This window comes from Haemaphysalis longicornis, unplaced genomic scaffold (genome assembly GCF_048455015.1).
Source record: "Haemaphysalis longicornis isolate Haplotype H1 unplaced genomic scaffold, Haemaphysalis longicornis Haplotype H1 scaffold_7, whole genome shotgun sequence".
NCBI classification, from domain to species: Eukaryota; Metazoa; Arthropoda; class Arachnida; order Ixodida; family Ixodidae; genus Haemaphysalis; species Haemaphysalis longicornis.
Window position 1 is genome coordinate 129,775,101 of NW_027526422.1, and position 13,061 is coordinate 129,788,161.

Consider the following 13,061-nt stretch of genomic DNA (forward strand, 5'->3'; position numbering starts at 1 on the left):
ATATCAATACCTAACCATTTATTTTGGATGTCATAACCTGTAATCACGTGTGAAATATTGTCATTGTCTGTTACCCGACATATATTCAATTGACGGGCACCAGACTAACGCTTATTGTTCGTTTGAGCGAAACAACTAAACCTAGCATTGTTCCGCTAGCGGAACGAAACCACGAGGGTTGTGTATGTAGGTATGTAGGTGTGTATGTATGTATTGTTGAATGAGGCGGACTTAGCCTTGCATGGCTGCCGGCAATTCCTTCGCCTAATCGTCCCCAGTACGATATCAGGACCAGTCACCATACCTCAGTTAGTCCTATAATAACATACACACAAAGTGACCACATCTCACTTAGTCCTATGGGCTGCAAGAATCCCAGCAGGAGACGAGACACCTCTCTTGGCACAAACCAGGGGTCCCTAGGAAAAATAATATCCTCCGATGTAGCATGAGGCACTCCTAACTTCTGGCGATCACGGAAAAAATTCGTCCGCTCAGAGTTGGTTTTGGAGCAGTTGATAATGTATTGATCAATGTCGCCAGTCACACTCCACAAGAGACACAAAGGGAATAAAACAACCTTGATTTTATATAGCCAAGCTAGTGTACGCACTGTGTCTGCTCTTACTCGGTGGAGCAGACAGGCTTTGGCTCTTTTCAGGCCTTTCGTCACGACTGGTTGATGTAGTAGACGTCACAGCTGCCTAAAGTGCTCGCGAACGGTCGGTTTCTGTGTGCGTTCGAAATTGCACCGCGTTTGCACCATCCTTGTAGATGATAACGCGTCCTTGGCTAAGCTGTCAGCATGTTCGTTTCTCGCTACACCGAGGTCCGACGGGATCCACTGGAATTGCACTGTGAAGCCTTCATGATTGAGCCGCTTTAGTATAACTAGGGATCGCTGACACGTCTTTTCCACAGGTACAGCCCGCCGCGGTAGGTGAAGGGCTGACTGAATAGCTGAATATTGCGACTTTTTGCGTTTCCAGCGATGACAGTTGGAGCAACACACCTTCTATGGCAACACTCTCACTCCCTGTAGATGAAACCAAAGGCGTCACCCTGGCAGCCCACGAAATATTGAACCTGGGTATAAAAAAATCCCCCGCACACACTCCCCATTTTGTGCCAACCGATCCATCAGTGTATATGTGAAGACAGTCCTCCACTCCCGTTCCAAATGCTCCAGCACCAGTGATCGTGCTACAGGAATAGGTATACGCAACGTGTCGAGTGCATATGAGGGATGGTCAATGCACAATCCACACTCTCGTGGGACTAAGGCGGGTCCAAGGTAGCCCTGTTCCCTGGCCATTTGGGACACAGCACTCTAAGAGTATTTAGGGTTGCATGGGCATGAGGCTCTACCCTGAATCGTAGATGCCGCAGTAATGCTAATCCAGTACTTGTTTCGCCTAGGCGCCACACTTGCATGAGCAAACTTTGAGACACCTGAAGACGAAGAGGAGTTGGCTGCGCCTGGCGGAGGATTTCGTTGTTTCCAGCTGCTTGAGGAACGCCGAGAGATAGCCTAAGCTCTTTACTGTGTAAGTGTTCCAAACGCTTGTATTGAGTCTCTGAAGGCGATATGAGAGGCATCTGATAGAGCATTCGGTTTGAGGTCACGTCTTCGTGCAATTTGGCCATAGAGGCTGGGTGATTTCCCCACGTCACACCGGCAATTCTCCGTAGTACATTAAGTCTGGGCGCCACAGAGGAAGCCATCGAGTCGACCGCCTCTCGCCTATACAACCTACGGTCGAAAGCGATTCCTAGCAATGGTGCATGAGTAGCTTTGCGGATGGGGATGCCATTCAGTTTTATTCTGATATGTGCAGACCTGCGTCGTACACCAGGAAATACAACAAAACACGATTTATCCTCTGATAGTGTCACCCCTACTGTTTAAAAATATGCTTGAAGAGACGAAACAGCATGTTGCGCTATTACACAGAATCTCTTTGTCTGATATCCGGTGAGCCAGATCCAGCTGTCATCCGCATATATTGACAAGCGAGCTTTTGACCGATGTTCTGTCGCCAAGTCTCTTCAATGCAGCCATGGCTACCCTGCCTTCTACGCGGGTGGTGCTGGGCTGCTTATTGACGCTGGTTCGGTACTGATGGGCATTTGTGGGCTCATGGGTTCCCGCAACAGGGTGATAAAGTGGGGCACGGAAAACTTTGGGCCTGCATTGTAATTCGTTTGTGCATAGATTCAATCAATTATTTAGCTGATGCAAACATTCACTACCCACTGCGTAACATCGGTGGTAGCACACCATCGCAGAGCTCCCGAGCGACAGGTAGCCCATTAGAATTCGGCATCCCATAGGGGCCTCTGACACATGAGCCTTGTGATGGAGCCTTTGAATGTATATCGACGTGCATTTATACAAGGTATAAATCGGTGTGGGTTGACATGTCTCGTACCGAAGAGGTTGAGGTTCTTGTTAGACATCGTAAATCCCACGTTCACTTCCCTCTGGAGTGCTTTCTTTTTCGTTTAATTTGCTTGTTTTACTTGAAAGAAATATCTGTTTGCAACGCGTGTTATGTATTGTGTGGCACATTTGAGCGTTTAAACACAGTTTCGCGTGGTTTTGTTTTCTTTGAGTCGGTTTTTACTGTAATTTTTGTTTGAGTTGTTTGATCCCAGTTTATTTCGGTTTCAGCTGCTTGTCAAGAATATTTTTGCACAGCATGATTTTATGAATGTTAGGTGGGCTCCGGTTGAGAACTTTTTGTCAGTTGGGTGCTTTGTCCCCTTTGTGTAGGTTTTAAGGCTCCCGTAGCTAGCTTAACGAGGTCTGCACAAGCGTAAGGAAGAGGGTTTTAGGGCCGGGGCTGTTGGTGTTTCCTGTCGTCGTCATAGTAGTAGTCGTCGTTTTATGTCGTCACGGTAATTAAATACCGGAAAACTCGTCTACGCCCAGCGCTAGAACGTAACGCGCACTAAAAAAGACCGGGACTTTTGTTTACGCTCGCTCTGGAGAAACGCGTACTAAAAGAACACCGGGACACTCATTAACACCACGCGATAGAGAGCTTCGTGGTTCAAAGAAAATATACTTTTACAGCAAAGCTGCAAACGTATAGCTCTCAACGGTTTTATCTCCGTTGGCAAAAACGCAAGGCGCCAAGAATACATTATACACTGCATGCTCGAGCCCTCCCAAGGATTCACGCTAGTGCAGATGGCCCGGGATTTTTTAATTGGTGTGGTTTATGCAGTTTAAATTGGTTTTGCCTGTCATTGCTTCCTTCAAGATGCTTATTGTCTGCATTATGTAAGTCTATTCTAGACTGTGATACGTGCCACCCCAAAGCGCGGGCCCGCACGAGATATGCATTTGGGAATACGGGGCCGGACAAGCGTGGGTGAACGTGCATGTGTTCTGCCTAAGAAGGATCGGCTACACAGCTTGCGTTCATTTCGCACCTGCGCGATCCAGGCTCATGCTCCGGACAGGTGGCGTTGGAACGAGAACTTGCTCCGCAAATACGAACATCTAACACCATCATCTACAGCACTTTACTTGAGTGTAGGACGAGGGCCTCTCCCTTTCACCTACAACCACTCCGGCCTGGCGCTGCTAGAGGCATGCCTTCGAACGTCGTTATTTCATCTTTACTTGGAGTTATTGTCTTTCCCCTTCCTCTAGACCCCTCTCTCGATATCCATTTGGTTACCCTGGGGGTCCAATGGTTGTCGTGGTGTCTCACTGAATGGACACCCAAGTTCATTTCGTTTTCCTTATGTCACCCATGATATCATCCACTCCGGCTTGTTCCCGGATCCAAGAAGATCGTTTCCTGTCCCGAGGTGTTACTCCTATCAATATTTTTTCCTTTGCCCAATGAGGAGGGCTAAGGTTGCTTTAAGTTGTTTAGAAAACCACCACATTTTTGCTGCATATGTCCTCCCCGCTAACATGCATGGGTAGTATGTTCTTGTTTTGAGTAGTAGAGGTACCTTCCCTTTTATTATCTGGTGGGGCGTGAAGAGTGCACCGCAGCCTATAACTAATCTGCGCCTGATTTCTCTCTCGTGGTTAGGATCGGCACTGGTTACATGTTCAGGGTAGTTATATCGTTGCGAGTCAAGATTGACAACCGGAGGGGATTTGAAAGGGAGATTTATTAGGGCGAAATCGTGTCAGAAAAGGGAACAACTAAAAAACGCGGTCCAATGCGACTCACCGCCGTGCTGAAACATTGCGAGCATCCGTGCTGATCATTGTTTCAGCATCTTCATCGAAATGAGCTAATACACGTGGCGTCTGCATACGCTGCTTTAGCTCCTTGAAAGCCGCTTCCTGCGCCTCGGTACACACAAATGTATCATCTTCTCTGGTTAGACAGGTCAGAAGGACGCAATGTGAGACTAGCCCGCAATGAAACTTTGATAATACGAACACACGCCCAAAAAGCGACGTACCGCTTTTTAATCGAGCGTGTAGGACATTCACTGGCGGCAGAAACTTTCCCAGTGTCTTGTTGGGTGCCGGGGCGGCTGATGACATGGCCGAAGAAGAGAAGCTCCTCGTATTCAAAACGACACTTCTCCGGCTTGAGTGTGGGTCTGGCAGGTCTTACGGCCTCAAGAGCAAACGCGAGTCTTTGCAAGTGTTCCTCTAAAGTTATGGAATACACCACTACGTCATCAAGGTACACCAAGCAAGTTTGCCAGTTCAAGCCGGTCAGCACAGCTTTCATTAGCCTTGGAAGCGTTGTGGGGCCAGAGCATAATCTGAAAGTGAGCATCTTGAATTCGTACGCCTTATCTGCTTTCACGAAGGCAGTTTTTTGTTAATCTCGCTTATTGACCTCGATATGCCAGTAACCGCTCTTGAGATTCATCGACGAAAAATACTGAGCCTGCCACAGTCTATCTAAAGAGTCACTGACTCGTGATAGAGGGTATACATACTTTTTGGTGACTTGTTTGAGTTTGCGATAGTCAAAGCAGAAGCGTAGGCTACCTTCTTTATTCCTTACCAAAAACACAGGGAGATGCCCACCAACTTTGTGACGGCTGCATCACATCATCCTCCAGAATTTGTTTCGCCTGATTCTGTATGGCATCTCGTTCTTTGGGACAGACGCAGTAGGGGTTTTGATGCATAGGTCTCTCGTTATCTGGAGTAATGAGGGTATGTTTCGTAAGCGGCGTCTGTCGCACCTCTGTAGTCGAAGAAAAACAGTCCGTAAACTGATGCAGCAGGTCGAGCGGCTGTTGCTTTGCAGCTGATATACCAGGACCGAAGTCGAGGAAGTGAGCTTGTGTGCTACTAATTGTTTCTTCTGCCTGTGAAGCGCAACATTCTGAGCTGTCGGCGAGGTCCTTAAAGCTGCCTAAGCCGGTGCGTGCTCTTGCAATTTGTTGCCGTTCCTTATTAAAGTTTGTAAGCAGAACGCCGTTGCAGCCATCAAACTGGTTCACTATTCCTCGGGCGATGAAACCGCCACGGTTAAACAAGAGGGCACTAGTTGGTTCTCCTACCCCTTCGCAGCACCACAAATCCTCGCAATTAACAGAAACCAAAGCGCATGATCGCGAGAAAATGAACACATCTACGCCCGCTATTCGTCCCCTCGAGCATCGTTTGCTTTCAATATTTTGCGTCGTGCAGGTCGTGGAGAATGTGACTGAACGTTCCAAAATATTTGTAACGGCATGGTATTCTCGAAACCCCTACATGCCCAGGAAAAGGTCTTTGCAACATTGAAGCATTGTAAATGTGGAGATAAAGTCCGAAGACTGGATGCGGATTCTCACCCACCGCGGTGGCTCAGTGGCTAAGGCGTTGCGCTGCTGAGCATGAGGTCGCGGGCTCGATTCCCGGCCGGGGCGGCCGCTTTTCTGATGGAGGCGAAAAGCAAAAACGCCCGCGTATGCGAGATTTCGGCGCACGTTAAAGATCCCCAGGTGGTCAAAATAAATCCGGAGCCCTCCACTACGGCGCGCCTCATCGCCTGCGTTGCGTCGGCGCGTTAAACCCTACAATCAATCAATCAATGCGGATTCTTGGTGTACACTTGCCAATTGGCTTTATAAGGTCACAACCAGCGGAACGAGTCTGTGGCTCAATCCATTGAGTTTGCACTTTCCTGAGCCTGTAGGTGAGTTGTTGGCTCATAATTGAAAAATCCGCGCCGGTGCCAATCAGAGGCCTCATTTCCTACCCGTCGATCCAAACGAACAGCTCAGTGCTAACGTCTTTATCTGCACATTCTTCTGCTGTCCCTGATCGTATGCCTGCTACATTGGAGTGTCTTGAGGGTTCAGTCGTTGGCAACCTTCCCCCAGAGGATGCGCCTTCTAGTTTTCTCGCCGAGGCATTGGGGACCTACCCCTTGTAGCATCCGGTGAGCTTCGATGATTTAGCGGGGTGTTCATACAAGAAGGCAAATGAGAGCGAGGACGTAGCCACGCAGGCTGCTCTTGTCTTTTTGTTATACAGGTGTCGATCTCAGGTGACCTTTCCCCGAAACGAGGGCGACGAGCGGCGTATAAAAAGCCAGGCAGTCCAAATTCAAGATAAGGGCAGTGACGGAACGCGTGACCCGCTTCTCCGCAATGGTAACCCAGCGGTCGGTTGTCTGTGGTGGGCCACAGGTCAGTCCTGCAAATCGACGGCTGCCGGCAAGGCTCGGATCGAGGCCTCGCTTTCAAACGCGGCTGTCGATGTGCTGCAAAAGGAATAGACGGCTGATGACCAAGGGCACTCACGTAGCGCACGTTCACCGGTTCGGGGCTTGGTGGTGGCGGAGCGGACGCTCGTTGGATCATACGGCGTACTACTTCGGTGATGACACCAACGTTGGGCTGGACAGAACTGGCGTTGAGTTTTCACATGTCTTCTAGCACAATGCTCCTGACAAGATCACGCAGCGAGCTTTGTTGGTTGTAGAAATGATGAAAGCCTGTCTCGAAGCTGGGCCTTCCAGCTATTGTACTGGCGGCAACGATCCCGTAGCGCTCGCTCGATGGCCGTAGCTTCTTTAAAAGACTACTGCAGGGTCTGGGTTTCGCACGAGGCCAGCAAAAAGCTGCTCCTTTACGTTGTGCATGAGGTACAGTAGCTTCTTAGGCTCCGACATCTCGGGGTCTGCCAGTCGAAAGAGACGCGCCATGTCTTCAGCATACATGGCTATGATTTTGTTGAATAGCATGCGCTAATCAAGGAGTCGCAGTGTGTCGTCTATTAGGTCCGTGCTCCAGAAGGTGTCGCGAACCCGGTAGAGGAAGTCTTCCTTTGTACGAAGACTCTCTTCACGGTTTTCGAACCACGTCCCGGCACCGCCTTATAACGAAAAATACACGTGCTTTAGTTTCTGGTAAGTATTCCAAAGATTCAACGACGCTACCTATTCGAATTGGTCAAGCAAGTGGTGGACAACCTCAAACACATCTATGAAAGTTGATTTGCTCCCGATGCTGCTGGAAAGTAACCTGGGGGGTGGACAGTTGCTCCATAGCTGGCGTTTAGCGACTTTTGCATGCCGTTGCGCACCCAGAAAGGAGGCCGAACTCGGGGGTGAGGCCTAGCATGCGACGGCTGCTGTGGTGATCAGGGGTGTCGATGAGCGGAGGCCTCGCGGAGCTCGACGCACGGCTGCCAGGCGCCGTGTTAGACATATAGCGGCTTACCCAGCTCCTCCCCCCAGTGTTGCGTGTCAAGAATTGACATCCGGAGGTGATAGAAAAGGGAGATTTAACAAGGCGAACTTGTTCCAGAAGAAGGAGCAACCGAAAAACGCGGTCAAATGCGAGGCAGCGGCCTGCGGAATCAGCGTTTTTCAGCGGGAGCAGTTGCACGAGCTTTCCTCCACGCGCCGCGCTGAGGAAGACTTAGTTGTCGTCGTCGTATTCATATCTTCACTCCACAGCAAGCGCTGTCGTGACAATATTCCTCTACTTGATCTAGTATTTCATGACATTTGCTGAAGAGGGCACCCTTGGCATGAGGAGTAAACATTCCTTTCGATTTATTCATATCTACTGATCTAGTTATTTATTTATGCAAATATTTCATTATGTAGCCACTCTCTTTGTGCAATTGTTCGCGCTGTATGCAATAATTTAATGGAGTACCAACTAGCCGGCAGTCTCACGTTAATTATTTCGGCCTCATGGTAATGCTTTTTGATTGTAGTTCCTCATACATTTTTCGCGGTGTTCTGCAGAGACACTGAGCAAGACTATATCTTTTGTAAACCTCAAATCACTAAAGCGTTTTTTGTTTATCCGTAATTCTGTGTTTTCTTTGTCAAGTTTTGTCAATACCCCTCCAGACATGCTGTAAACTAATTTGGCGAGTTGTATCTCCTTGTCGTACGCCCTTTCGGGTAGGGAATTTTATAACTTTGGTTGCGGAGGGTTTTGCAGCCAATAGGTTGCTTATATCAGTCGTCTAGGAGACGTATGTAGGTCTCCTCTAATCCCCGGTCCTTTATTGTTTCAAGCCCTGCTGCAGACTGTACTGAGTCCAACGCGTCTATAAATGCCTACTAAAGGGTCTTAGAGTAATCCGCAGATTTTCCTATTTGATTGATGCAGTAATATCAAATTTGTTGCACACCGTTTTCTACCCCCAGCCTGCTCTATGGGTGGTTGGAAATCTAGGCTGTCACTTAAGCAATCACTATTTGTAAATAGCTTGTATTCAACTGATAGTTGGGTAATGGGCATGGAATTCTTAAGCTCTCTTGAATCTGTTTTTTTGCGAATGAGAATCATGTTATCTTTTTCGACGCTGTGGGCACTTGTAGTCTCCTTAAGCATTCTGAAGATAAGGCAGCATGCTTTTCTAGTGCAATATCTCCTCCCTACTTTAATAGATCCACGGGAATGACATCACCACCAGCAGCTTTTCATCTTCTCATGCTTTTGAAAGGGCTTTCTACTTTCTTTTTAGTTACTTCCTCTGAAGGAGGACATCACAAGCGAAGCTTGTACGCTAAGAAGTTGCCCCTGGCTTAACGTCGCTGCTGTATAGTCTGGTGTATACTCGTTCAGTTAATGTTTTGATTTCGTCCATGTTGTGCGTGATGTTACCTTGCTCGTTACTGAGTGCGTACATCCTGTCTTTGCCGATATCTTGCTTCCTCTGGGTTCTTTTCATGTTTCTTCCTATTTCCAGCGTTTGCTTGCTTCCTTCCTTGTTGTACGCACGAGTGTAGTTCATTTTAATTCAATTTCGACGGCCCTGGTAAATAAATTTGTTCCGGCAGACTAGAAAGTTTAATGTTACGTTTCTCAATTAGGTCCTTCGTTCTCTGAGTTAGGTTTCCAGTTTGTTTCCTACAGACTCCTTCTCCCTCAGCTTCTGCTGGTTTTGTGACTGCCGTTGTTGGGTTGTTATTTAGACTGTCCACACTATTCTTGTTCTCGTCGTTTAGAAGAGCGCTGTTTCTTCGATTGGTTATTTAAAATTCCCGCTTCGTAGCTCTGGCTTATTCCATGTTGGGTTTTTTAGTTTCCCCGAGTTTCTTTTTTCTATCCGGAGCTTCAACCTTACGTTGCTCCTAACCATCCTATGATCGCTGCTCCGAATTTTGCTTAGCACCTCTACGTCCTGCACAACACCTGGGTTGTCACTTAAATAGATGTCAATCGCATTTCTTGTTATATCGTTGGAACGTTTCAATGACCAGTTTTTGTTCTTGCGGTTGCAGCAGATTGTCTTCATTACTATCCGGTTATTTCTCTCTGAAAATCTTGCCATTGTACCTCCACGTCTGTTGCGACGGCCTATTCCAAAGTTTCCCATTGACATTCCTCCCACTTCCGCGTTCCCCACATTTTCGTTCAATCGTTCTTCACAGTCAAGAACTGAGCTGGTCTCTTCTTCATTACTGATTCTAAGTCCTCGTTTAAACTGCCTAAGGCTTCGTCTTTCTAGCTGGCTGTTAGTGCATATGCTACGACTGTCTTTAACGTATATCACTTGTTTAACTTGATCACAATGACTGCGAATCTTTCGCTTATGCTGAAGAATTCATCCACGTTTACAGTTTTTTTCTGCATCATGCACATGTGTCCTGCTGCATGTATTGGTATTCATCACGCTTCACCATTTCCTCCGTGCACACGACGGCCTTGAGAAACGAGCTCTTCGACAGCAGCGAAGTGTACTCTCACATTAAGTAGCTAGTTAATCTTCCTTCACAGATCTGCACAGCCATTGCAGGCACCTTGCTGGAATTGATTATGAAATTAAGGCCCCTTTTCGTTTCTTAGAAAAGAGGTGGAAAACCACCTCGTAGAAAAGAGGTGGAAAGTAAGCTTGTTTGAAAGGGACACTGAAGTTACTTGTAAGCATTCCAGCATTACTAACGTAAATTGTAACTTGGAGCCTCTAGGCCATGTTTCGATCACTATCGCTGCGTTTACGCGACTTCATTTCATAGAAACATCAATTAAAAAATACTGTCGTCATCTCTGCATCCTTCTTGCCGATTTCCTGTGATGTTTCGTATGACGACAAAACACGCTGGCTTGACTTGATTGCGCTGAACCACGGCTCAACCAACCTCCGACAGCATCGGTCGGCTCAGCTTTTAGTCGCCCGTCCGCCAGCGGGTCGTATCAATTCATTCGCTCAGTTTAAGCTAAGCCACGACACGTTGGAGCCCAGAAGAATAAGCCTTTTGTTGGTTAGTTTTTAGACTGTATCAAGCTCCAAGTTCAAGTTCCTTCTCACAGGCGCACAGGCGACGCTTCGCTGACTGGGGCACTAGTAGAAACATCTAAGGCCAGTTATATTTCATTTTATATTTTCATATTTCATTCATATTTTATATTTCTCGAACTTGTCTGCCTCCAAGCCCTCCTTCCCCCTCCCCTCTCGATCTTCCATGCGGCCCCCGCCATGCCGGCGTCATGCAACTCGGCCTTGTGACTTAACAGGTTGCCGATCCCTGCTGTAGTGTAGCAAGCCAATGACGAACACTTCGTACGGCGGGAGAGAGACCTAATAAAGCAACCTCCCGAGCTGCTGGAGGGCATACGTAATATACGTATGCTTGTTTTATGTCGCGGAAATTCTGTTCCTACTTTTATGTTGCATTGTACGAAGTACTTATTAACAGCGAAGCTGCTGAGGGCGACACAAAAACGTCTAGCGAAGACAGTTAAAAAGTACAAAGAAAATGCCTAGCGAACGTGAGCCCCTGCCTCGCGGCGAGCGCCGGGCGTCCCCTGCTCCATGATTCCAAACACTTCGCTGCACAGAGCACCCACCTCAAATTTGTGATGTCACTGCACGCGCTATTCTCGTGAGCACTTTCTAAACAGAGCCTACCGTTCGGGATCTGTGGCCTCGATGTAGAGTGCTCATTACTGGCGTTGACGACTTGGATTCGAACCCCAGAGGGCTGTATTTCTTCTTTTTTTAATAGAAATATTTAATTTTCTTATCGTATGGCGGATTACTATCGTATGGCGGATCAGGCCGATGCCCTCCTCGCCATAACTCCAGCGAAGACTTCTTCGGACGTCGAGAGGCTTCGGCGCTTCCATGACGATATGGCCCTTTGCCTAAATGCATTGGGGGGACTAGCCATGGCGGGTGACCGGTATGCTGTAATAATCCAACGTGACAATCTGTCGCCCTCTGCCTACGCCCATCTCCTTCTTTATTTCCAACAAGGAGACCGGTTTCTTTACACCCGACCCACGCGTCGCGGAAACACTGAATAGTACATTTTGCCTAATATCACTGAGAAATACGACGGGGAGCTCTGCAGACGTATATATAACGCAATCCGTAGTGACGGGCATAATTATTAATAGCGGAGCTGATGTAGAAGCCGTTAGTTCGGGGTTTCAGTACAAGATACCAAGAAAATGCGTAGCACTCATGAGCGCGTGCCTTGCGGCGACAACCGAGTTTTCCCTCAATCCGCATTGGCTTTAGCAAAAAAATCCAGCCTTGTCATCAAGCGCTTGGCATGAGGAACACGACGATATCAATGCATATAACAATGACTACTACTTACACACTGCAAAGCAAAGACGGAAGATGTAAATTAACAATTTCAAACTTGTAAAAATGCGTGGTGATGTGTAATTCAGTGTTCCCGTATAAAGAAATCCTGTAACTACGCCATGATTGAAGCCTTGAAGGACGTAGGCCAAGCTTGGCCAGTTTAGCTGGTGAACGTCTACAATCCTGAGGATGACTTTGCATCCACCACTCGTCGGGAAGAAGCCGACGACCTCATCGATGCATATGACAAGGATAACTAGACCCGCAACAGTGAAAATAAAGAATGATACTGAAACTTAACTATGTGTCCGGCAATGCTCACCTACAACAACTTCGACGTTCAAGTCTTGCTCTGTGTGCAAGCTTCCCGAATTATTTTTTCATCACGTGGCACATCGCGAAAATTCCAGGACACCTGAGCGCTCCTTTCGGTGCAGTGGACGAAAAATCATTGGTTGAATTAGAAACCGATATGCCACGTTTGTGCGCGCCGGCAGTTCTGGAAACTACGGTTAACACCCATGATTCATGGTCCACCCCCCCCCCCTTCCCCATTTACACCGCAGTGATAGAATTTATAGATTTACTGTCGTTTGGAAGGTGGTGCGTTTCTTATTATTCCAAACACGTCCTCATAGCGGTACGTATCCAGTCATACGCACGTCCTTTTATTACAACCATATCCTTTTTCTCTTGTCAGCACACCCCATCGCTCATTTATAATCCCCCCCCCCTTTCCCCGAGCAGTCGGAGGGCCTGCTGACCAGCTCCTGTCACGCTGAGCAGATATTTCTGGTCACCCGTGCCAGGGCTATAACCAAGGCCGAAGTGTACCTGGTCTGATGCGAACCCACTGCACCGAGTGACGGCTGAACCACCCCCGTTTTGCTCTAATAAACCTTTATTCTCTCTCTCTCTCCCGCTCTCTCTTGCGCGTTTTCTTTTTTCCGGTAAATTGACTGAACGTATGTGAAAATCGCCCTAGTTTCCCCTATATCCAGGCTACTAGCGTGAATGTGTTTTGTTGCTCAAATTATTGGTAACTTCTTAAATTTCATGCTGA